The 24,286-nt window shown below is 44.6% G+C and overlaps 1 protein-coding gene across 3 annotated transcripts in view; it reads right to left on the bottom strand.

Moving 5' to 3' along the window:
* LARGE1 (LARGE xylosyl- and glucuronyltransferase 1) overlaps positions 1 to 6,185 on the bottom strand; it is a 538,741-nt gene extending 532,556 nt beyond the window's left edge. For all 3 annotated transcript variants that reach the window (XM_063074931.1, XM_063074936.1, XM_063074933.1), the window contains exon 1: positions 5,706 to 6,185. The gene's annotated coding sequence lies outside the window, so the exon portion shown is untranslated. The remainder of the gene's footprint in view (positions 1 to 5,705) is intronic.
* Positions 6,186 to 24,286: the final 18,101 nt, after the last annotated feature.

Raw genomic sequence — 24,286 nt, 5'->3', positions numbered from 1 at the left:
CTTGAAAATGTCTATCACAATTGTGTTAATCAAATAATTTGAAATACAATAAACAAACTAGCTATTAAAACGAGACTTGCTATGAATCCCTTTTGTAAAATAAAAATCCTTTAGTACGCTCCAAAATTACTTAAATTATTTGACTTTAAGATCAGATTTTATATGCCAGGTTCTCCTAAAACACAGCACCCTTCCACTTAGCTTCAATACTGAAATAATAATGTAACAAACCTTATATTTACATTGCACTCATATCGAATCTCCTCTTTCCAATAAGCAATGCCCTCTACCCCCAGGAGATCAGTGGCAGTGAGGGGCCTTCTTTCTAGCAACTCACAAATCTGGAGGCATGAAATTCAGTCAGTTTGCATTTTTCCTGACTTGTACTTCTACACGATTGCTCTTCTGCTGTTTTTTTCTTCAAAAGATCCTTCCCTTCATATTTACCCAACAGCTCCCCTACAAGGTAACCTCCCCAGCTAAATGAACAGGTTTCCCTTTCCATATTATAGTCCAGGCTTTGCAAAATCCTGAAGGGCCAACTCAGCTTTTATCCACTTCATTTTGAAACAATGAAAATTTGCAGCACTGTTTTTTTGGGGTTTTTTTGTTGTTGTTGTTGTTGTTTTTAAATCACAAAGCACTTAATTCTCAAGTAGTAGCCAAGGAAGAGTATAACATTCCAGAACCAACAGGTTTCAACAACACATAAGAAGTCAGCAATCAAGTCTGGCTGCTTATGTGTGAATGGCCTTACATTTCAATGTTCTAATGCAGTCTGCATTATGCAGAATCTACAAATGGCAAAGCAAAGACTTTGTGGTTCTTTTCTTCAGCACTGCATACTTGCAAGTGTTTTATAGTTCAAGGTCGAGTACACCTTTGAACTGGTCAGGCTTTCCCATTTCAGAGCTAGAAAGCTAGAACACCTAGGGAATAGTCTGAGCTTTGCCACTAACTAGCTTAGGGTAAGCCTTTTCTCTCTCTGGGCCCAGAGAGAAAGTTACCTTGTAACTAAATTCCTAGTAACATACTTAAGTATACAGACAGCACCTGAAGCCCAGAGAGGTGAAGAAGTATTCTAAGGTCACACCGCAAATTAAAATAGAACGATGCAAGACTGGACTCCAAATTGCCTGGTTTTATTTAAACCACCCTGGCTCCCACTCAACACAGGGATGGATGATAGAGATAAAGCAAACACTCAAACTCAAACACGCACACACACCCCACACATACACGCCACAGGGGCTTCTGACTTTTACCCCCACTGTCCTTCTGGCTTCTGTTTCTGAAAAACTAAATATAATATACTTGGCTCTGGAGATTGATATTGTAACTGTGACTTTTCTTTCTTCTAATATCCTCTGCATGGTTACATTTTTGCTTTTCTTCCTCACCATCCCACAAAACACACACATACACACACATGCGCGCACACACACTCCCATTCTCAATATTGTAAAACTCTTCCTTTTCCAACAGCAAAGAAAGTTTGGGCCAGAACTGAAATGATTACAATAAAAGAACCTTGTTCAAGTGTTAAACACGACCATAACTCTACCCAGAAGCAAATCTGACAAGATGGAATTTGTTCTCACAGAAAAAGGTTTTTTTCTTTTTTTCCAACTATATCATTTGTCAAGTAACATTGTCATTTTTCCCACTGCTGCATAATCATGTAATGAAAGCCCCAGATGTAATTAATGTACACAAGAGGGCAGACTTAGGGTTGATAAGGGACCCTTTCTTTATTTGCATTGCTAATAGTTTTTTAAAGAACAGGCAAAATGCTATATTAGAAGGCTAATGGACAAAAAAGAAAATTTCCTTTTCAGTTTTTAATAACAATGTGGGATAATCAACTAGTACTCTTGGATCTTAGCCAGCAACCATTCTTACCACACATACAGCATGAAGCTGGGGCACAGTCCTCAGCATAGAATCTTAGTAAATTATCTCCTTTCTACAAGCAAACTTCCCTCTTCCAGAACAACCACTTGCTGGTCACACTAACTACTGACTACTCTCCATACACATTACATACTTGACGGTTTCCATGCTGTTCTTTCTGCCTGAGACTCCCTTTGTTCCTACTACCCTGGCAAGCTCAAACTCATCTTTTGGACACACCTGCACAATAGTACTTAGCTCATAGTAATAGCTGAATGTCTGCCTCCCCTAAAAGTCTATAAACTAAACATGGAATTTCTGTAACCTCAGCACAGAGCATGGCATCTGCCACAAGGCAGACATTCTATTACTTGTTAAATTGAAAGGAAAAAGGTCTTCTAAAATACATTTATTTATGCCTTAACTATATTGGTCACTGCCTACTACTCTCCAAATATCAGCGTCACAGAGAGAAGCTGAATACCTCTCAATGTCAAATACTTCAAAGTAGAGCAGCAAAGCCTCAACACTACCAGCAGATCCTGTGAGGTGGCTGTATTCCCCAGGTGTGACAATCACAGGGTGCCTGGAGCACTCAGTCCTCTGGGTCTTATACCCCCAACCCAATATGTTCCCTCCTCTGTGAGAATCTCTGGCTGCAAAGGCACCTTCACCTTGTCCATGGACCCTATGCAAGGCCGGTATCCTGGCTCAACTTTGTACTCTACCTCTGCCATCTGGCTTCCTTCAAATTCATGAGATTTCATTCATGCCTTAGGACCACACATATATCCACTCCAGATCAGTTTTCAATAATTGGTGCTCAATGGCAAAGTAATGGTATTTTCCTGTTCCAATCTCTTACACCCTGACTATACTGCGCCTAGGAGAATCAATCTATAAAGCCTCAATTGTAGAAATAAAGCTTTATGCTGACCATTTTTTCTAGACCACAACAATAGCTCCCTTCAGTTACCTAATGTGCACTATATACATGGGTAAAGGTCCCAAATGCAGTCTATCAGACTCCAGAGTTCAGGGAAATGTAATAACTCACATAGGTTCATAGGTTTCAAACAGTCTAATTTTACACGCTGAATTTGACCTTAGAATCCAGTAAGACCCAAATCTTGGTGACATCTGCCTTTTTAGGGCCCAGTATTCTGAACCGGGCAGTTTCTTCTTGGACTCTACCTCTCCCCTTTCCTGTCTCCACACCTCTGGGGTCAGCTGTGATGAGACTTAGCCATGTGGCAAGCCTGGGCAATGGGGTTTTGTTCTTCCAGTTATGCTGGAAGAGCCCTAGATACTAATTTAATACTTTTAAATCACCTGAGATGAAAGTACAACTACATTGTCAGATGTTATGTTAACATCTGTATACGTATACAGTATGTACTTTTAAGGGGACAATAGCAAGAAATTTTAAGTTTCATGAAGTTGATTCTAGATATGTTTTAAAGTGGCATGATTTCATGAATACTGCAGGGGAGAAGTTTTGATTACAAACTGTTAGGGAATCTAAAGTTAGCATGGCTTAATGTCCAGAGGGTAGAAAACTTACAGCCCTTATATACTTAGAGATTGTAACTGAGTCTTTCCAGAATTTCACATAAGACTTTGTAGTTAACCACGTCTGAGTTGTCCAAACGACACTTCAGATATGAGCAGGCCCAACGCTTAAGCATTTGGAATTCACTCATTAGTGCAAGCGTGCATTGGGTACCAGAAAGTTAGGTTCATGAGCCCTAAAGATATGCCAGTCTTTTGTGACACGGGTCCTTGTGTTTTCCTCATCAGTGGTGGAATAAAAAAATAGTCCCCCCTAATGGCCTGCCACTGCAGGTGGCTGAAGGATGGAGACACTACAGGATGTACCCTCCTGCATTCCACATCAACTTTAACCCACAGCTCAGGAATCCAGTACCAAAGGAAACCTTCACAACCTTCCCAAGTGATGGAAGCACTTCCAGGACTTCTGATGAGATGCAAAAGCCTTTCATTTCTAAGGCTCTTCCAGTTACGGTTTAAAAGCCAAAGGAATCCACATTGTCTCACATCAAAAAGTTAATACACGACCCTGCACACTTACTTTATTAAGTGAAGTAAGAGGGCCCACGCTTGCCAGCAGCTACTGTCCACTTCAGAGTGAAACAATTTTTCCTTTAAAAACCTTTCTATCCTACTAGGGGGATTTGTTTCCTTTCCTCGCCACTCTTGAAAACCCACGAAGATCTAAATCTTGATGACTTTTGCCTCTCTGTGCGAATTAGTTTTCTTCCTGGCATGGAATTAACAGGGCCAGGCTCGATAAATGTGTATTCTCCTCAAGCAATTTTCACCAAAGTACTCTTGAATAAGAAAGGTACACTGAGAGATGTGTGAAACCTTAAAGCCTGTCTTTATATTTTTTATTTTTTTCCCCAGGGAGGACCCAGCATGTCTATGAGCAATTCATCCATGTCACCCATGGGTGAGAAATGAGAAAAGAAACCACCGCTTGTCCCATTTCTAATTTAGATCCTTCCCTTATCGTAAGTCTTTCAAAGCTGATTCCTGGGGTGGGAAGATAGGAGAGGTGAGGAGAAAAATGAACCTGAGCTGACTGCCTCTACGGAGTGAATAAGCACTTTGGGTTTCCACCTGTGTCACAAAGGGAATGCCTCTGCATTTAGGGGAGGGGGACGCTCCACCTGCCACCCTTTCCCCAGTCTCCCCTTGAAGGAAGCAGGAGCCTGAGCTCTCTCTTGACGCACTTACATAAGACCCTGTAAAACTTCCTGTGACATTCACAAAAAATGTAAGCGCTATTTTGCTTCCTCAGGAGATTATTTTAATGGACTGAGTGACAAAATTCACGGATTCTGAATTCTGCAGAAACCTGCTCTCAACCGAGGTACACCAGCACAGGGAGGGAAAAAATCCATCCCCATTAAACAGGGTCACCCAGGGCATGGATTCAGTGTGCGAGAGACAATCTGTTCCCTCCGAAGTGACCCATTTAAAATCAGATTGTTCTGGGGGAAGCTCACAGGTTTAATAAATTTCCAACAGGCAACGACAGGCTTATACGACTGAGGTTTCTTACGAGGAACACTTAAAAGACGGTAATAAAGCAATGAACAAAATAACCTGAGGATGCACAAACTTTGGAGTTGTCACTCCAACCTTCAGAAGTAGTGACATTTACAAGAATATCTGGATCTCTACGTGTACGTTGATCGCTCATCACAAGCAGCTTTATCTAACAGGACGGTCATGCTTGACTGGGTTTCCCCCCTACAGATATCGCAGCCAACCAACCACTCTGTCCTAAAGAGGGACTCGAAAGCGGTGGCTGCTCACCCCCAAGTCGGCCTGGACTCTCGGCAACAAGGAGCAAAAGAAAAGTTCTGTGCAGCAGCACACCAGGAAAGTCAAGTGAGTGTCGCCAGAGAGGGACCTCTCCAAACACAGCAGACTCCCCAAAGCACAGGTGCTCACAGCTAACAAGCCTGGGGGAGTGGGAGGAGTGGTGCGGACGTATCACCTCCGGGTGTTAACGGGAAACTTCTTGCTCGCTCCCTGTCAGCAGCCTGTGTGCCCAGAAGCGGGGCAGGCCTTGAGACGGGTCCTGGACACCTCGCAGGCTCCCACCTCCAGCCTCTCCAAGGCTCCTGGCCCAAGAAGCAGAGGGTGTACCTGCCCACTGTCCCTCTCTCTTCACCGGCACCCCGAGTACAGGGGGTACCAGCCACAGGTTCAGAGAACTTGCTCAGCGCTGTTCACCGGGACGCCCCCGCGGCGACTCTCTCGCACCCCAGGGCTCTTACCTTGGCCGTGACTGCCGCCAGGCAGAGGGAGACCGCGGAAGAGCTGGGTGGCGCGGCGGCACCGCCGCCTACGAGGCGCAGGGGGTCCGGGTCGGGGTCGCAGCAGGCGCCGCCCTGGTCCGAGCGGCGGTGCCAAGCGCAGACTTCGGGGCAGCCCACGACTCCAAACGCCGCGGGGAGGCGCCGGGTCGCCCAAACTGAGCACTGTCCCTTCTTCCTCTCCCTCCGGGGTCGCTGACTGGAGCTGCTCCCTGCCCGGGGGACTCTTCCGAGCTGGGAGCGCCCCGCATGGGCAGGAGCTTGGGTCCCCCTCGGGTGGGTCCGGGCAGCGGCCGCCGGGGCCGGCTCCACCTGCCGCGCTGCCAGCCGCTTCGCTCCTTCAGGGCAGGGCCTGCCCGCAACCGGCCCGGCTGGGCGAGCGCGGCCGCGCCCCCGGCTTCGGGCGCCCCGGCTCCGGCGCGACGGAGGGGCAGGGGCAGCCCGGCCGGGCCGGGAGGCGAGCGCGGCGGCGGCGGGCGGGGGGGTGCTACAGCCGGTCTCGGCGCCCCCCCCCCCCCCCCCGGGCCTGCGCCGCCCGCCCGCCCGCGGCTCCGCAGGAAGGAGGCGCTGGAGAGGGCCTCGCCCCGGCCTGGGGCGCGCGGGGCCAGGGGCGCGGGGCCGGAGGAGGAGCCCTGGGAAGGTCACAGAAGCGGAGGCGCGGCGAGCGGAGCGCAGCGCGGTGGGTGCGGGGAGCCGAGGCGGGCGGCCCCCAGCCGCCGGGAGCGCTCGCTGGCCTCGGCCGCCGCCTCCGAGACGCGCCGGCTTCCCGAAGCGCCCGGCGCTCGGAGCTGGGCGGCCGCTGCAGCCGCCACCGGCAGCCGGGCGCCGCTGGCCGGAGCCGGCGCGCGATCCCCGCCTCCCGCTCCCGGCCAGGCGGGGGCCGCCGCGCGGGGGGGGGCGGGCGGGCGCTGGGGTCCGGGCTCCGGGCTGGCGCCGCCGCCGCTGCCGCCGCCGCCGCCGCGTGCCCAGAGCGCTGGGTTCGCTCAGCAGCTGCAGTGACTGTGTGTCTGTGTCATGTCTGTGCAGCTGGGGGGGGACCGCGAGCCGGGGCTGGGTTCCGAGCGGGGGCGGGGCCGGCGCTCGACCCGGCGCCCGCCCACGACCCCGTGACCGCGAGCCCGGCCAATGGCAAGCGCCGCAGGCGTGCGGACCGCGAGTTCGCCCCCGCCTAGGCCCCGCCCCCCCGACAAGGCTCCGCCCTCCTCCTTCTGCTCGCTGGCGCGCAGGCGGAAGCAACATCCGGAGCCGGGATTGCGGGCCGGGTCAGGACGGGACGAAAGAGTGCGAGCTGGGAGCTCCCCGCCCTTCTTCCCCCAGCCCGGCCCCAGCCCGGCCGCTCTCGGCCTTTCGGGCTTGGCGAGCCTCGCGGAAAGAAGGGGAGGGGGGCGGGACGGGTCCGCAGCTTCCGCTGTAGAGACGCTTGCAGGCTCCCGGGGCCGTGCAGCCGGGCCAAACGCCTCCTTAACACAACAGCCGTCGTGGGAAGTAGGAAGTTTCCTTGCACCCGTCTTCCACTCGGGTCGCCGCTGCTTCGGAGGTGGGCAGGGTACGGGGCAGCCCGAGGCTGCGAGAAGCCCCGTGGAAGGGCTTTGACAGCATATTTTGGGGGTCTGTAGCCAAGAATCCTGTCCAAGGCTCCCTACTCTTTCGGGGAACCCGCATTTCTGCGTTCCCCCCAACACACGCACACACCCCGTACACGCACAGCGCGCCCCTCCCCGTTCTGATTTGATTCTCGCTCTTTCCTTCCTGCCACAAGAACCCCGCGCGCAGCATCCCATTGAGTGGACGTCCAAGCTCCCAACCTAAGGACGAGGGCGAGGGTGTGGAGAGTCCTCTGAGCTGCGGAAGGAGTGGGTGAAGCTGGTTATGGTAAGGGACCGGGGGGAGGGAGAGTAGATGGAAGGAGGCCTCCCTCGAGCAAAAACCCAGGAGGAGGAGAAAGCAGAGAGGCAGGCAGAGAAAGACGGCGCGGAGCGATGGGCAACTCCGACTCGGAGACCGGAGCTCCGGGAGCAAGATCCAGCTCCCGGGTTTTTCCTCAGCTTGGTCCCGGGGCTTCTGGGGTCCCCTTCCCCCCGGATCCCCACCTCTCCCCAGCCGGGCGGGCGGCCGTTCTCTGCCTCCCCTCAGCGCGCGCCTTGCTGCGCTCCAGGACTCAGGCGAGGCCGCGGGAACCCCCGCCCCTCCTAGTTCTTGGAAAGGGCAGGGGAAGGATGGGAGGGAAGGGGGTGCCTAAGGAACGTCTCCCGAGCTCGAGCTGCCGCGCTGATCACTCTCCCAGAGGTGGCGTGGGGACCCAAGGGCTTCGGAGGTCCCGCCCCTGCTACACTCTGGACCTGGTTCCCGCCTCGGTCACCACACGCTCGGCCTTTAGCTTGACCCTAGGCGGGACCCTTCCCCCTTCCCCCCTCCCCCCAGCCTCGTTAAACCACGACCCCCACCAGCAGCAGCAGCACCAGCCCTTCCCCTGCTCCGGAGCGCTGTTTACCTAAGCTCAGTGGCAGACTGAGCCGAGGAGTATGCGGAGAGAAGGTAGCGGTGGCACAGCAGCGTCCCCGTCCCCAGCGAAGAAGTAAACGACGTTTGCTTTGGAGCTTCGGGATAAGTTAACTGCGGAGCTGGGGTCCTGCCGTCTTCTCTCTGCGGGGATGAGTCTCACCGTGCACGTTGCACTGCGCGCGTTGTATCTGATTTTGATGCCATTACGGTGTTGGAGAAGAACATTGTATGATAAAATATTGTCTAATATCCTAGAGACCATTAAAGTGTCAAAGTTTAATGCCAAGCCTCTTAGCTCGAAAGCTGCTCAATTCTTCCTCTGACGTGCAGCTCTGTTCTAGAACGCGCTGAACACAAGGGGATCATTTTTAATTTTTGCGGGCCGAATGTTCTTCCTTCCTACTCTCCCTCCTCCCCACCCCCAACCCCACCCCGGAACCGGGTAAAGTTAAAGCAAGAATTTGTGCTTTCTTCTTATTTATTGTTTTGCTTCACTTCATTAGTGGTGTAAAATGCATTATTATGATACATTAGCATATTGATAAGGGTAATGTGATAGAGGAAGGGGAGACCTGAAATTTACAAGCAACGGAGAAACGATTGAATAACATCAGAAACTAAAAGAGATTTGCATGTGGGAAAGAAACGTCTCTATTATAATTATTCAAGTGTAGTACATTCTCTAGACTGGATCTTAGAAAAATATGACCATGGTGGATAGAGATCAATAGCCACTCTGGTCAGTAAGGTACATTGAAAATATTATTCATTATTAGGAGATTTCACAAAATTTATTTGCATCTGTCAGTAAGCACCTTCAGTGTGAAAAGCTTTTCTCTATCAATTCAAGGTTGCAGTTTTTTAAAGTCAATGGCATTATCTACTGCTCCAAATGATAAGAGTGTTGTCAGACTGAAATATTCCACAAACAAGCCCCACCCAATCCCCACATTTAAAAAATCCCTTTGGAAAATTGTAAAGCTCCTGAACTCTCCAGTCCAACCGACTATGAAACCTAAGGTAGAATGTAGTTGCCTAGGAATTATAGCCCTTTGACACAAACCAAGATATAAATGTCTTAAAAGGATTTTGCTTTGACAAATAGTGTGAGGAATGCAGAATAAAATATGTAAGTCGATATATCTGTTATTTCTAAAAAATCATCACAGCTTTCGCTAAGAACTGAGAAATGAAAAAATATTGAGCTCTCTAAACCAACTGTTACCTATTTATCTCCACGCAGGTCTCTTTTTTGTTGTTGTTGTTAGGGTCAAGGAGACCCAATCCTAAGAAACCGGAGGTCTTAAAACAGCCACTAGGGGGCTCTAAAGGCATCTCAAAGAGGAAGCGGGAAAACGTGCTCTCACCTCTGTTTTTTTGTGTACCTAATGGAACTTGAAACTAAATACAAGTTAGGATCATGGTGCAAAGTTTGGAGACAAATCGGGCTTTATGCTTTAAAAGACCTGAGTCTAATTTTGACTCAGAGATCAATAGTTTAGCTTCCCAACTCTTTTCTTACCTCCAAGAAAAAAACAACAAAAAAGGAGTATTGCTTTTATTGAGAGGAAGGTGTGGCCTGATACTCTTACCATCTTAAAGTCAACCCAATTATATTTACCATTCCAAACAGGACCTTCTTCCTAAGATTTAGGGACTGTTTTCTGAATGTTTTGCACATTCTTCAAGAACTAGGTAGCAAGACAATTGAATCCTCAAGGGAGAAATATTTAAAATATTTAACAACCGGCACAGCAGGGCACCCACTTGCCAACTTAGTGAAGTCAAGCCAGCCATAGGAGCATTAGCATTAGAGGAGAGAGCTGAAGGATCTGCTAGGCCATGTATTAATCCTTTAGTGCTGGGTTCTGATGAAATGGTGGTGGTTGTGGTGGGAGGAAGGGGTGGTTCCTGGGAGAAGAGGGGGTGGGGGTGGGGGTAGAGGAGAACTTACTGCAGGTGCTATTTACTAGCCAGTATAGAAGGATTGCAGTATCTCAACAAGTAATGTTATATTTGTCAAAATGACTAAATATCAGGTCTGATCCTACAGAAACCTGCCCCAAGTTTTTTTTGTAGCATTCAATATCCAGAAATCAAATTTTGAGGGCTTCTGAATCTTTAGCAGTCACACGATATTTTCCATATCTTACTAGTAAGATTAGGATGCCCTTTATGAGGGTCAAGAATCAAACAGTATTCAGGTAGCACAAGTATAGAGAAGACTAATTTTCCTTCAACCAATGCTGAAGAAATATCTGTAAAAGATGTTCTATCTAGACACATTTCAAGTGAAATTTTAAGCACGAGGCATAAAACATTCCTCTGTCATTCGGGACAATAATCAAAAGACCTTCCTGAGCAAAACAAAATGCCTCCATCAAGGCTAAACAGGGAAGAAGCCACTTGCTAGAAAAATTAAAGAACATTCCAAAAGCCACCAAATTAGCACTAATGGAATTGTGATTTGAATATAATTTAATTAAAAACAAAGCAAGTCCAGAATTGAGACATGAGACAGGGAATGGGAATAAAGTCTTTCTTTGTGGGATAAAAAATGTTTTATGTTCACGTCATCACGTTCATTAAGCAGGTACAGGTATTCTCAAAATAGCATTATTATCTTCCGGAAGACTTGCCACTGCAAACCTCAGAGCCAGCTAATTTGAACAAATTTGGCTCCAAATAGAGAAGCCCATTGTCTTTAGGAGAGAGGGTTTATCCACTTACTGACTATGAAAGTTCATCACAGTAAAACCTTGTCAGGTATATAGCTCCCTGGTCACCTTCTGATAAAATGCTGAAACCGGGAGCCAAAGTCCCCTGGAGCCAGGAAAGAAAAATCAGTGCTGAAGAGGTCAACTTAAAGGACAGAGCAAGCTTTTCTCCTGAGGTCTTGGCCCCAATGAAGAAAAGGGTACCTCAAGCTACTGCATGATAAGACTGTCAAGACAAAAACGAAAACAAAATTCAAACATTGATAAAGACATCAAAGTCTTGAAATAAGAGAAGATGGCATACACCTTTTGGAGCTTTTAAGTGAGGAGGCTTGTTCAAAGGGCAGTTATAGTTGTGTAGGTATATTTTATCAGTTCCTGTTCCCACGCCCCATTTAAGAGAACTGTAGAGCAGGACATGTCAAACCTTGATGTGTAGATAGATCACCTGGGGATCTTGTTAAAATGCAGATACTGATTCAGTAGGTCTGAGGCGGGGCCTGAGATTCTGCTTTTCTAACAAGCTCCTGTCCTTGGACCACACCTCAGTTAATAAAGATGTAAATGATGACATTTGTTGGTAGTGGACAGCATCCTTTCTTCCCTTCCCTTTCCCATTTCTAAGAGCATTGTGTTTGTTAGGATTCCTCAAAAGGTTAACTCTGAGACAAGGGTTTGGAGGCAAGAAGCTTATTTGGGAACTGGTTCCAGGAAGCAGAGTACTATGATTTGAACGTTTCTCAAAATCCATGTGTTGAAACTTAGTCATCAATATGATAGTGTTAAGAGGTGTGTGTTTTTAGGAGGTGATTAAGTCATGAGGGCATAATGCCCTCATGGCTGGGATTAGGGCCCTAATAAAAGGGCTTCAGGGGGCCGAGCCCGTGGCACACTCAGGAGAGTGCGGCACTGGGAGCGCGGCGATGCTCCCGTCGCGGGTTTGGATCCTATATAGGAATGGTCGGTGCACTCACTGGCTGAGTGCCAGTCACGAAAAAGACAAAAAAAAAAAAAGGGCTTCAGGGATTGGGTTCCCTCTCTTCTGCCCTTCTGCTGCATGTGTAAGACTGGCTCGAAAGCACGAATCTTACTTGTTGGGAAGGTTCATCTCGCAAAGACCAGGAGACAGAGATCGCTGCAATCAAGCAAGAGGTTTTTTATTTCCAGCATGCTGGGGTCGCTCCATCTTCAGGACAGTAATGGCCCCGAGCTCTTAACACGGGCACTTTTTATACAGTTTGGTAGGCAGACTTTGGCAACAGGATGAGTTGTATACAGCTTATTGGTCTCCTGAGGTGACTTTTAAATTCATTGGTGGCTTTCAGTGGGGTGGTATACAGAGGAGGAACTGGGGAATTGCCCAATAGCCCACCCACAGGGGCTTGTAAAACCTTGCACAAGCTAATTACAGAAGCAGAAAAGCTAGTCAGTTAATATTTAAGGGTGTGGAAGGGGTTCAGGTACACACATGAGGATACAGCATTTATGCCATGTGAAGACAGCAAGAAGGCCCTCACCAGACACCAAGTGCCAACTCCTTGATCTTGGACGTGCCAGCCTCCAGAAATGTAAGAAATGAATTTCCATTGTTTGTAAATTTTACCCAGTCTTAAGAATTTTGTTATAGCAGCATAAATGGACTAAGACACAGAATGAGGGTGTGAGAAAATGAAATAGGGAAGGGAGAAGGACTAATAAAAGGTAAACTAATAAGTGGTCAACATGTACTCAGTTCTGAGAGGAGACTCTGAGAGACTGCAGGATAGTGCTTTCTGAAGAACTTTCTGTGTGATAGAGATGTTATATACTGCATCTGTGCTATCCAGTATGGTAGCAACTAGCCACATGTGACTACTGTGTACTTAAAATGAGGCTAGATGTACTTAAAATGACCAAGAAACTGAATTTTTTATTTTATCTATTAATTAAATTAAAATAGCTTCATGGGGCTAGTGGCTACTTTGTTGGACACTGCAGCTGTAGACATGATTCAGAGCTGTCCCACTAGGTCAAGAAACCTAGAGGAGTATTTAATCATCAGATCCCTTCATTTGTTGACGCTTGCTGCTGGGAATTGATCAACTCCTTGATCAACTGATGGTACATCCTCCATGCTACCATGGTCAGAGAATAACCTCAGCAGAGAGTTGCAAGTGCTTCAGGCAGGAAAGCCTTCAGCATGTATGGAAACTTCCCAGCAAAGGTAGAAATGATCACCAAGGTGGGCCTAGGAGATACAAGCAAGGCATTGATGGCATTTGCTAAAAGAATCCTGGTTTTATTTTGAACCTGACCTATCTATCCCCAGTTCCAGGAGCAGATCCTGAATAGCATAAGTGAGTTAATGCATTCCATATCCCTGACCATTATCATTGGTTCAAGGCTGAGTAGATAATCTAGGCTGGTCCAATTAAAGTGGACTCAGGACTCTTATCTCAGATGCTGGACTACTCAAAGTGTTTTTTCACCTTCTGGGTCATGCGGTGTACAGACACCACAATGGATAAAGCTGACACTGAGGATGATGGAGCACAAAGAGACAGAAAACCCAATCTGTATCTGTTTGGAATGCTTCGAGCAGCAAATAACAGAATATCCAGCTAACCTTAAATACCAATTATCTCACATCATGATAAATCTCAAGGTAGGCAAGTCCACGTTTGGTGCAGCAGCTTAGCAGTTTCATCAAGGATCCACAATCTTTCTGGCTTGCCATTCTGCCTTCTCAGCATATTGGCTTCCATGTTTCCTCGTGGTCACAAGATGGCTGTGGTAGCTCCCAACATCATGTTCTCAAACCAGCATCCAACACATAAAGAAAAACGCAGGCAGAAAGAGCCTTTTCTTTTATTAGTATATTTCTCCTTCTGATTGACTTAGGCTAGTCATGACTCACCTTCTGAAGATGGAACATTTTTAGGTTTTGTCAACAAAGGAGGACAGGAAGTGGCTCTTGGGTACCCACTAACAGTGCCTGCTCTGGGACTCTTAATGACATCATTGAGTCACTGAGTGAAACAATCCCAGAAACTTGTCCTCATCTATGTCTGCCAACAAATCTGCCTATTGTGTGAGTAAGTTTTAGTTGGGTTTTCTCTAACTTGCATTCAAAAACATCCTCACCAATACAGATAATAAAGGCCTATTGCCAAAAGATTCAGAGTCAACCATTCCCATTCTCCCTATTCCTGGAAGCAATCACTGTCAATCCTGGAAGGATACAAGGAGCTTCCTCTCCTCCGCAGAGTAAAATTCAGTTTGGAAATCATTTGCTATTTTATGCTTGGTGCGAGCAGAGAACTAGATGCTCCACAGACATCAAGCTGCAGTTCCCACCCTCCACCCAGCAGTCAGGACACATGGCTGTTCTGCCCAACTACACCTTCCCCTTCCCTGAGGGCCTGGTTTCCATTCCAGTTCCCTGCTGAGTCTGGAGTCAAATCCTGACTCCAACCAACCAGCCTGCTTGGTTGGTCATTTAACCGTCCTCACCTCTATGGCGTAGTTTCTGCCAGTACAGTATTTCCATTCCGAACCCTTGCTTTAAACTTGGTAGATCTACATTCCAACAAGCACCTAACTTGAGAACAGCTGATCACTCAGCTCCTGTGACAGCTCCTTTCTTCACCACAACACTTGGACCTTCGGCTTTGATTTCTCTATTTTCCAATTTGAGTGCACTGTGGTCACAGAACTAGGAGATTTGGACTGATGACCCCTGTGTGGAGGGGGCAAGCCATTGTGTCCCAGCTGAATTCCCAAACCCCCGTCTCAAATTAATCTCTCTCATGGCAGATGAGAGCATGCCTGGAAGGCAGGGCAGGGGCTGTTTCTGACAGTGTTTTACCCAGTCCTGCTAGGAAGTCAGGTATTTCTTATCTTAAGCAACATTTCTTTTAAGAAATTGCTCACTGAAGATTAAGAAATGTAACCTGAGTGTTCGGAATCATGGCTCACGGTCCATTGGATAGCTACTATACACATGTTACCATGCTATGCATTCTATGGGATGAGTAGGGGGTAGGGTGGACTGAGAGAAATATGATGTGGTTTCTACACCTGAATCTCCAAATCTAATTCAGGAAATAAAACATTTCCTTTGATGACTTAAATGGCTTTGTAAGAATTAGGTAGGGCCGAGCCCGTGGCGCACTCGGGAGAGTGCGGCTCTGGGAGCGCAGCGACGCTCCCGCTGCGGGTTCGGATCCTATATAGGAATGGCCGGTGCACTCACTGGCTGAGTGCTGGTCACGAAAAGGACAAAAAAAAAAAAAAAAAGAATTAGGTAAATACAAAGAGTTGTCATTGAATATTCTTGAAAGATGCTATGAATCTGGAAGAGAGAGACTACCATGGTCCCTCTGGTCTTTGGAAAACTTTTAAAAGGAGGAAGCTCTTGTCGGACTTTGAAGATTTGGCCATACATAAAAGGAAGGAGTTAAAAGCTTTGAGAAACAGCAAAGATGTTAAGCAGAAGATGTGGCTAAGGTGAAGCATTAAGGCATCAGAGACTGGAAAGCTAATTCAAGTCTGTCATTTTTTGACAAATAGTATCTGCATCCCTATTGTATGTCAGTAACTATGCTGACCACTGAGGGTTTTAATAAAAATAAAGACAGTTCTAGTTCTTTTAGTGGCTCATAGTAGAGTAGATAGAGAAAAAACTTTAGAAGGTAATGAGTTAAATTCTTAACTATTCATGGACTTCATGCACTGCTTTTCCTCATTGACCAATCCCTGTCCATCGTACCCTCAAAATGTCCTTTAAAGCCATTTCCTCTGTTTTATCCTGACTGTTACTATCTTGGCTCAGTCCCTTATCTCTCTCCCCAAGTATCATAAAACTCACTTGCCTAACTTTAACCTCCTGATACTAGCCTTTCCCTGCTCATAGGTGCTAACCAAATTGCCTCCATAAAGTCAATCTGAGCATATTTCCTCTGCTTACTTCTTTCTTATGTATTCTAGTTCCATTCCAAACATATCAATAATTCTAGTTTGTGGGGATCTCAGATACTAGCCCCAGATTTGGGTTTGGGAAGTATCCAAAAGGTAAGGATAGGATTTCTCCATGAGCTCCAAAAAGTAGAGCCGAGAGAGAACCCAAAGTCCAGAGCTTCACTTGAAAGCCTCAAAGGAAGTACCAATTGTGGCTTAGCAGAGAGCAAGAAACCAGGGACGACGAAAAAGATTTGAGTAATGATACACAATGGAGTTGCAATCTGCTAGGCACTGTTCAAAACACTTCCATGCATTAGCTCATTTAATCATGCTAAACACTATGAGGTAATTACTACTATTATCATCATGGCCATTTTTCAGATGAGATAACTAAAACATAAAAAAGCCAGGTAACTTCCCAAAAGTTATACAGTTACTGACCATGGGACTAGAATCCAAACACAGTTTATTTCTAGAGTTTGTGCTCTTAACCCCCATGCCATATGCCTCTATCGAGCATGAGGACTAGAACAAGGAAATCATAATAAAGGGTAAGAGATGAATTTAGAGGGACATCACTGAGCTACTAGACCAAAGCTGCAGGGGCTTTTTAAAGGCTATTCCCAACCTTGACTAATAGCTGGGGAGGGAGTGGATAAAGACGTAGTCTAGTTCCTTATATTTTTTGTCAATATGTGTCATCTAACATGGGTGTCATTTACCATTTCATTATTTTTAACCCCTAATCATTGACACTCTGGTTCATCTTCCATATCACTGATCTAAATTTCCATATGTTTAATTCTGGTCTTTACTGCTTTGTTGTGAAATTTAATTTTTCTATTTCTGTTTTACTTTTTATTCTCCTTCTTACAATTCTTATTTATGTCACCTGTCTCCCTTTTAATTTCATTTTCTTTGTCTTTACATCTTGGCCTTTCTGCTGCAGTTTTATCTATGTCTGGCAGATTCTAAAGCATGACTTTATTTCCTATAGTAAATCATTTTGAGAGAATTCCTCTTTCTTTAAGTCTTTAGAATATTCTTCTCCCTCCCTTATTCTGTAGTGTTTTACACTGGCTTCATGTGGTTGTTGTTTCCTGCTCATTTATCCTCAAATAAAAACAAATCCATGTACACCTAGCATTTACCAAAACGTTGGGTTGATGGATTTCCCTTAGACCAATTCTCAGAGCAGTAGTTTTGAGCTATTTTTCAGATCGACAGATGGACAGAAGGTTGATATGCACAAAGCCCCGTCCCTAGCCGACTTGCATCCGTGTGCTTTGCTGAATTGAGAGTGAAACTTCTCTTTCCTTACTCCTTGCTCTCTGATATTCCATACAAGTGCAGTGTGCAAAACTACAATTCCCAGCTCTTCCTCTCACTGTACTTTCCTGCTCTTTACCTGTGGGGACTACACCTTTCAGATTCTAGTGAGTCAAGACCTGAAGTTTCTCAGACAGAAGGCAGATGATCAGAGTTATGTTGAAGAGTCTATCTCTGAATTTCAGGCTCCTGCTGCTTGTACAGGCCCCATAAAGGTGGCTCACAACTGCGAGCTTCTGCCACCCCACCAGTAGCCATGTCGGTGGTGGAAATAATAGCCAAACCGACAAACCCACATTGCCATGCTATTGTGTTGTGCACCTGCTTCTTCTGTGATTACATGGATATTTTAGTAAGAAATTGTGAAAAGCAATGTGTGATTGGCCAAAGATATTTCATGCTCATGAGGGAGAGGGTTGTAGCTTATTATTTGCTTGTGCCATGGTTATAGGGCCTTCATTTATGAGCATCCATTTCTTGGTGCTGTAATTTTAGTGAAAAACACATACTCCAAATTCCCAACAGGAGCAGGCTGGGTTGAATGGGGATGGAAATTGAGATACTGCTTCTGCTCTTGGGCACAACTGTCTACTTCAACAGAACGTAGGACATACTTGGACAGGGAGATCACCAAATCCAGCTAGACTAGCCTAACCAAATTGTTGCTTCGGATTCATACTCCCATTGAGGCTAACGTGGTAACGAGTTAACTTTTTCCTGCCAACATAGGTGAAGTCTATGCTGAAAGCTGGTGGAAAATGTCTCTAATGAGGACACTGGAATTTAGTTTAGCATTAATTCATTCAATCAGGATTAATTGAGGGCCTACTCTTCTGGATTGTGCCAATAATGACACAACAGACATGCTCTTTCTCTCATGGAGGGTATTATCTAATTGGAGAGACAAACACTGAGAAAACAAACACAAATATATACATAATTGTTAACTGGGGCAAATGCTACAAAGAAAAGAAAGGAGGTACTACGGAAAAGAACCAAAGTCAGAGTCCAGGGCAATCTTTCTGAGGAAGAGACATTTAGGCTGAGATATGAAGTAGGAGTTATTCAGGCAATTAGTGTGGACAGAGTATTCCAGGTAGAAGGAACAGCATGTGCAAAGCAATGAGGCAGGAGAACTTGGCGTGTTTGAGTTGCTAAAGGAAGGCCAGTTCAGCTAGAGCTTAGGGATTGGGAGGGAGAGTCTTAAAGAGAAGAATAGGACATGAACAGCTGTTGTGGGTATTTAGGAGAATCAATGAGAGATAAATAAATAGATTGCCAAGTAGCAGTGTCGTCCCATTGAACTTAGCATGAATTAATGCTGATCCAAGTCAGCACAGTTCTGGGACTTTCTCCAACGATATTCTATCATTGTTTGTCTTTCACTTTTGCCTCTGCTAAGGAGATGGGGGAAACCCAGATTAACCTTTGTTGAGAGACTATCTGTTGCCTTCAACTCTGCATTTCTCTAATCCTCGATGAGAGATCTACTTAACCTCCTTGCTTAGGCTAATTTTACAGGGTATTCTGGGAACACCCTGTCCTAAATAGGGAGGCTATTTGAAAACTGTCAATGCTTCTTTGACTATAAATTGAGTTGGTCTGTGATATTCTCTCTGACCCCATCTTCTTCCATCTCCCTCCCAGTGAGAACAGGATGGCCTTTCAGCAATTGTGGACTTGCTGGGACCATCTCCAATCAGCTGCTTGGCTCTGAGCTTTCATCTCTGCTTACCTTTAAAATTAAAGCCATGATCTTATTTTATAAACGACTGGCCCTTTTTTGTCCAAAGCATCCATCTGAACTCCTCATTCTAGAAAGCACCATGTTACACTGATAGCATCTAAATATTACATCTCCAATCCTGCCAATAGAATGTCTGAAGGTGTTTCTTAGAGTTAACCTAATCTCTTCCAGTTGCACTTGAAACTAATTTTCTGTTTGTTTAGACCTTGGTAGAAACTGGATGATTTGGTCAAAACCCTCCCTGTGGAGGTAATATTCAAGTTACAAAAAATAATTAAATCCCTCTGCTCATCAGTGTTTCTTTTGTCAGACTAATTTAAATCCCTGAAACCTTCCCCCCGCCCCCCCTTAGGTCACATATTTAGAACTTAAGGAATTTCAAGGGCAAGTCTTATTATTTACCAGGGTAAAAGCTTTCCAAAAACAATATCAGCCACAAGGACAACAATACCTTGCAACTTTATGGCACTTAACTTTTTTCCCCAGTGCTTTTTTTGCACATACATTATCTTACTTTGTCTGCTTAATGACTCTGTGAATTAGGGAGGATGAATGTTATTTTCTCTCTAGGAAAAAATAAAATGAAACTCAGCCTTGATTTATTCTGTTGGAGGTTTACAATCAAGTTGAACCAACATGAGGCTTCGAAGACATCACCCTGGTCTTCCTCAGAGCCCTCAGCTGACTTGCTTCTCTATGGAATGCTTTCGACTTTCATCAAAGGTCATCCAAGGGTAATAGTAGCCAACCTTTCTTGAGCATTGAATGTATGTCAGACACTGTGCTTCCTATGTGTTTTATGTTTCGACCCTCATGACAAAGGAGATGGTTCTATTATTATCCTTGCTGTTTGGATGAAGAAGGTGAAGCTCAGAGAGGTTAAGGAACCTGTCCCAGACCTCACAGCTTGAGTGGCAGAGGCTTCAGATCCTGTACTCTTAGATGTGATTCTATACTGCACCAAGAACCAGCTGAACGAATCTCACCTCAGTGTTCATTTTGAAGTTCTTTGTGAGGCCATTGCCTGTCACCCTACAGAAGGTTCCTATATAGTGCCTCTTTTTAGAAAATTCTCTCAATATGTACTGTAGTACTGAGAATAACATGCTCTCTTGGAGGAAAGGGTTTGCTGTTAATGTCGGGTATTTTGTTTTGTGTTGTGTTTTCACTATTGGTTAATGAAAAGGTGTATCACAGTAGAAAATAAAAAAAGACTTAAGAATTAGAAAGATCTGGCTTAGAATGCTTACTGGGAATCAAGAGTTGGGCTTAGTTGTAGCTCTGCCACTACCTGCTTGCATGACTACATACAAATTGATTTAGCTCTTTGAGCCTTGATTAACTTAATTTCTAAGAGGGGATAGTAATAGCAAATTTAGGAATCATTGTGCGTGTTGGAGATAATATACGTGATACTGATGTAGTGTTAATAAGTCTTTTTTTTTTTTTTTTTTTTTTTTTTTTGGCTACCCAAGGTCTGAGTACCATTCCTATTTGGGAGGAAATCCCCATTATTTTGGCCTTAGTGGGAGGCAGGGTCTTCTGATGTGGAAACAGAAGCAAAATATGTATTATCAGCCAGGACTTTTAATTGTGATCAACACAAATTGACTCTGGATGACTAAGCAGAAGAAGGTTAATTTACAGAATCACTGGGAGGGCTGAAGAAATAGACTCAAGAGACAAGGAGCAATGCCCAAAACTGTGCTGGGGAGCTGGCCTGATGAGGAAACTGCTGTGCTGCTCTGAGAATAGATGCTCCTGGATCTATGATGGAATTACGTTCTGATAAAGTCAATTTCAGTTAAGTCAAAAATGCATTGAATACACCTAACCAACTGACCACCACAGCTTAGCCTAGCCTACCTTAAACATGCTCAGAACACTTACATTAGCCTACAGGTGGGCAAAATCATCGAACACAAAGCCTATTTTATGATAAAATGTTGACTATTTCAGGTCATTTATTGAATACTGTACTGAAAGTGAAAAAACAGTACGGTTTCTACTGAATGCCTATCACTTGTGCAACATGGTAAAGTCAAAAAACTGTGTAAGTCAAACCGTGGGAAAACAAAGACTATCTATACTAGATTTTAGAGTTTGCATGCATTAGGAACTCAGTTTTTTTGCACACCTAAGATGCCTCTTCTGCGTGAGGAACGACCTTACATCTAGCAACCCCATAAAATGGGTGGTCCCACAGAGCCTGTTCCTGTGTATTGTACCTTCTAATCGGTGAAGCTGAGGTCAGATGTCTGGCTAAGTAAGGCTGCAAAGGAATCTGGAGAAATGATGTTTCAGACTTCCACCTTGGGAAGGTGGGACCCATGGGGGAAGGGTGGATTATCCAGAGATAATGAAATCTTCAAAATGTCTTGGGCAGCCAGAAAACATGACACATATCCAAATATCTATTATTGAGCAGATATTCCTTCTTGGTATTTCCTAGCAGTAAGGGCATGAGCTTGTGACCTAGACGGAGCTAATTAAATGTCCCCATGAAGGACTTTGTTATCTGAGGGAGCAAAGCAGACATACATGGCCAATTAGAGATTGTTCCTGGTGAAATTAAAAACTTGGGCCTACAGCAGTGACTTTCTAGGAATGATAGTATGCACCGTGGCATCCTAACCAGATTCTCTCTGAGAGGCATGGCCTCGATTGCTGTTTTAACTGCTTAGCTTCCTTTAATTTCTACATTTGTTTTGAGCCTGGTTTTCCATCCCTACCATACGTTCTGTGAGCTGTGAAATGATCTTCTAATAAAATAATTTACTGTCTGATGTTTGCAACCAAGAGTATTCATTGGTAGAGAAATTGGTACTAGCGAGTAAGTTGCAGGTAATAGTAGACCATTAGGGAAAAGGGAATGATCTGTAGTTGTTTCTGGCCTATTTAGGGCTGTGAGAATCTGGCAGACTAAGGCTTATGTGGTCATACAGTTAATTAAATCAATGGATTTGATCACCTCAAAGGCAGTGTGCATTGAAGTAAGTGTTCACTGCCATAGAACAGTCTAAAGGGTGTTATTGAAATAGTCTGAGATACTTTGTTTAACTAAGAAATCCAACAGAGTCAAAAATTTTACTTATTTAATTTTTCTACCTTCAGACATGTAGGTTAAAGAGGGAAGAACCAATAATCCCCTTCTGGTTTATCAAAGAAACTTCACAAGTATTTGTAGTCTTTATGAAAATGGCAACATTACTCTATGTGTTATATTTAAGCAGCAAATAATTAAAATAACAAAGACAGTGCAGCTTTTTAAAAGAGATTAAAGGTAGCTTTCCTGGGCTGCTGAAACCATCTCAAGTCTGAGAGTTTTACAAGACTCTTTTGTTAAGAAAATATATTTGCATGTACAGCATCACTGCACAAAATCATATCTGCTTTCTATAGCTGAATGGAAAGAGTGAACATTTATCTCCTTATTTTTCTTGAGATTTCTTTCATCAGAGGTGAGAAGGGCTTGCAGCTTCAAGCTAAGTAATAAAATCACATCAGTTAGCAGTGGTGGGAGAAAAACAGGCTGAGAGCTTAAAACTTACAATATGGAAAAGAGAAAGGCAGAAAGAAAATGCTGACAATTGTAAAAACATATCATATTTTGTATCTACAAGAGCACAGGTAATTCATGGACTATGGATGATAATATAAAAAGATAGAATGACATTCTTAAATCTCTAAAATTTTGGCTCAAAACTCAGAAATCAGAGACTTTTAACAAGTGTAGTTAAATAATCTGTTTTCTATTGTAGCTGAACACCGAAAGCAAAATTTGATCTTGTAGATTGCCAAAGCAATGTCTGTTGAATTCATAGCATCACCTAATGTCTTTTGTATAAACTAGGTTATTGTCCAGACAATAATGGGCCCTCGAGTGTTGGGATGGAGAGATATGAGAGGATTTAAAACATGAGGAACTCGCAGCCCTCAGTAATTCTCCCATTGAGAATTAGGTAAGGCAGTTCTTCCTCCTCATGCTTGATGGGACTGTTTTTCTCTTGCTTGAAGGTAACTCATTTGCTTAAGGGCATTATCTTTGAAGAATAAGCTAGTTCTATTCATAAGCTCCATACCTATAAATAGACTCATATCCCAGCATGCCCTGAGTTGGAAGTACAATTAAAAATTCAAATCTTAGTGGAAAAGGATCTGTATTAGTCCATTTTCTGTTACTTATAACAGAATACCTGAAACTGGGTAATTTATAAAGAAGTGAAACTTATTTCTTACAGTTTTGGAGGCTGGGAAATCCATGGTCCAGGGGGCACATCTGGTAAGGCTTTCTTCTAGGTGGGGAATCTCTGCAGAGTCCTGTGGTGACCTGGATATCACATGGCAAGCATGGCATGAGCTAGAAAGTTAATGTGCTCATTTGCCCTCCTTATAAAGCCATCAGAACCACTTCCTGATAACCCATTAAACCATTAACCCATCACTCCATGAATACATTCATTAACCCATTCACAAGGGCATAGTCCTCACAATCCAACCACCTCTTAAAGGCCCCACCTTTCAAATACTGTTAACACTGGTACAATGGGATTCAAGCTTCAGTGAGTTTTGGGGAGACATTCAATCCACAGCAGGGTCAGTCACAAGAAAATTTTGATATAGGTACACATATTAGAGACAGAATTCAGAGTACTAGCTCAAACAACCACAAGTAGTTCTAATTGATAGCTTGGTTGGTTGACTAAAATGTAGACACACACACACACACACACACACACACACACACACACACACAGACTGGCCCCCAAATGGTCTAGAAGGCACAAATAAATTGCATCAACACACACACACAAACACTTTGCTCAAACTCCAAGTATACCTACTCCTACTTTGCTGCCTCCCTCTCATTCCACATCTATGATGGGATTTTCCAATGACAGAGGAGAAACTATTTGAATTTGGTGTACAATGAGTCTACACTGTGTGCATAAGTCAAGATGGTACCACTATGCTGGCCCACATGGCTGGTCTTGCAGGTTAGTGAAAGAGGACAATCAAACCAGTTTTTTTTCTTTTAACATTTATTTGTACATATTGTCGGGTACAGTGTGTTGTTTCAATATATGCATATGCTGTTCATTGATTCACTTAGAATTGGTAGCATAGCATTGTACCATTAATCTACCACTTCCCCTCCCAGCCTCTGGTAACCATTATTCTAATTACTATTTCTATGAGAACAGATTTGTTTTAGATTCCATATATGAGTGAATTCATGTGGGGTCTTTCTGTGCCTGGCTTACTTCACTTAATGTAATGGTCTCTAGTTCCATCCATGTTGCTAC

The sequence above is a fragment of the Cynocephalus volans genome, chromosome 12 (genome assembly GCF_027409185.1).
Source record: "Cynocephalus volans isolate mCynVol1 chromosome 12, mCynVol1.pri, whole genome shotgun sequence".
Taxonomy (NCBI): Eukaryota; Metazoa; Chordata; class Mammalia; order Dermoptera; family Cynocephalidae; genus Cynocephalus; species Cynocephalus volans.
The sequence above is the reverse complement of the archived record's forward strand: the minus strand, read 5'-3'. Positions and strand labels throughout refer to the sequence as shown.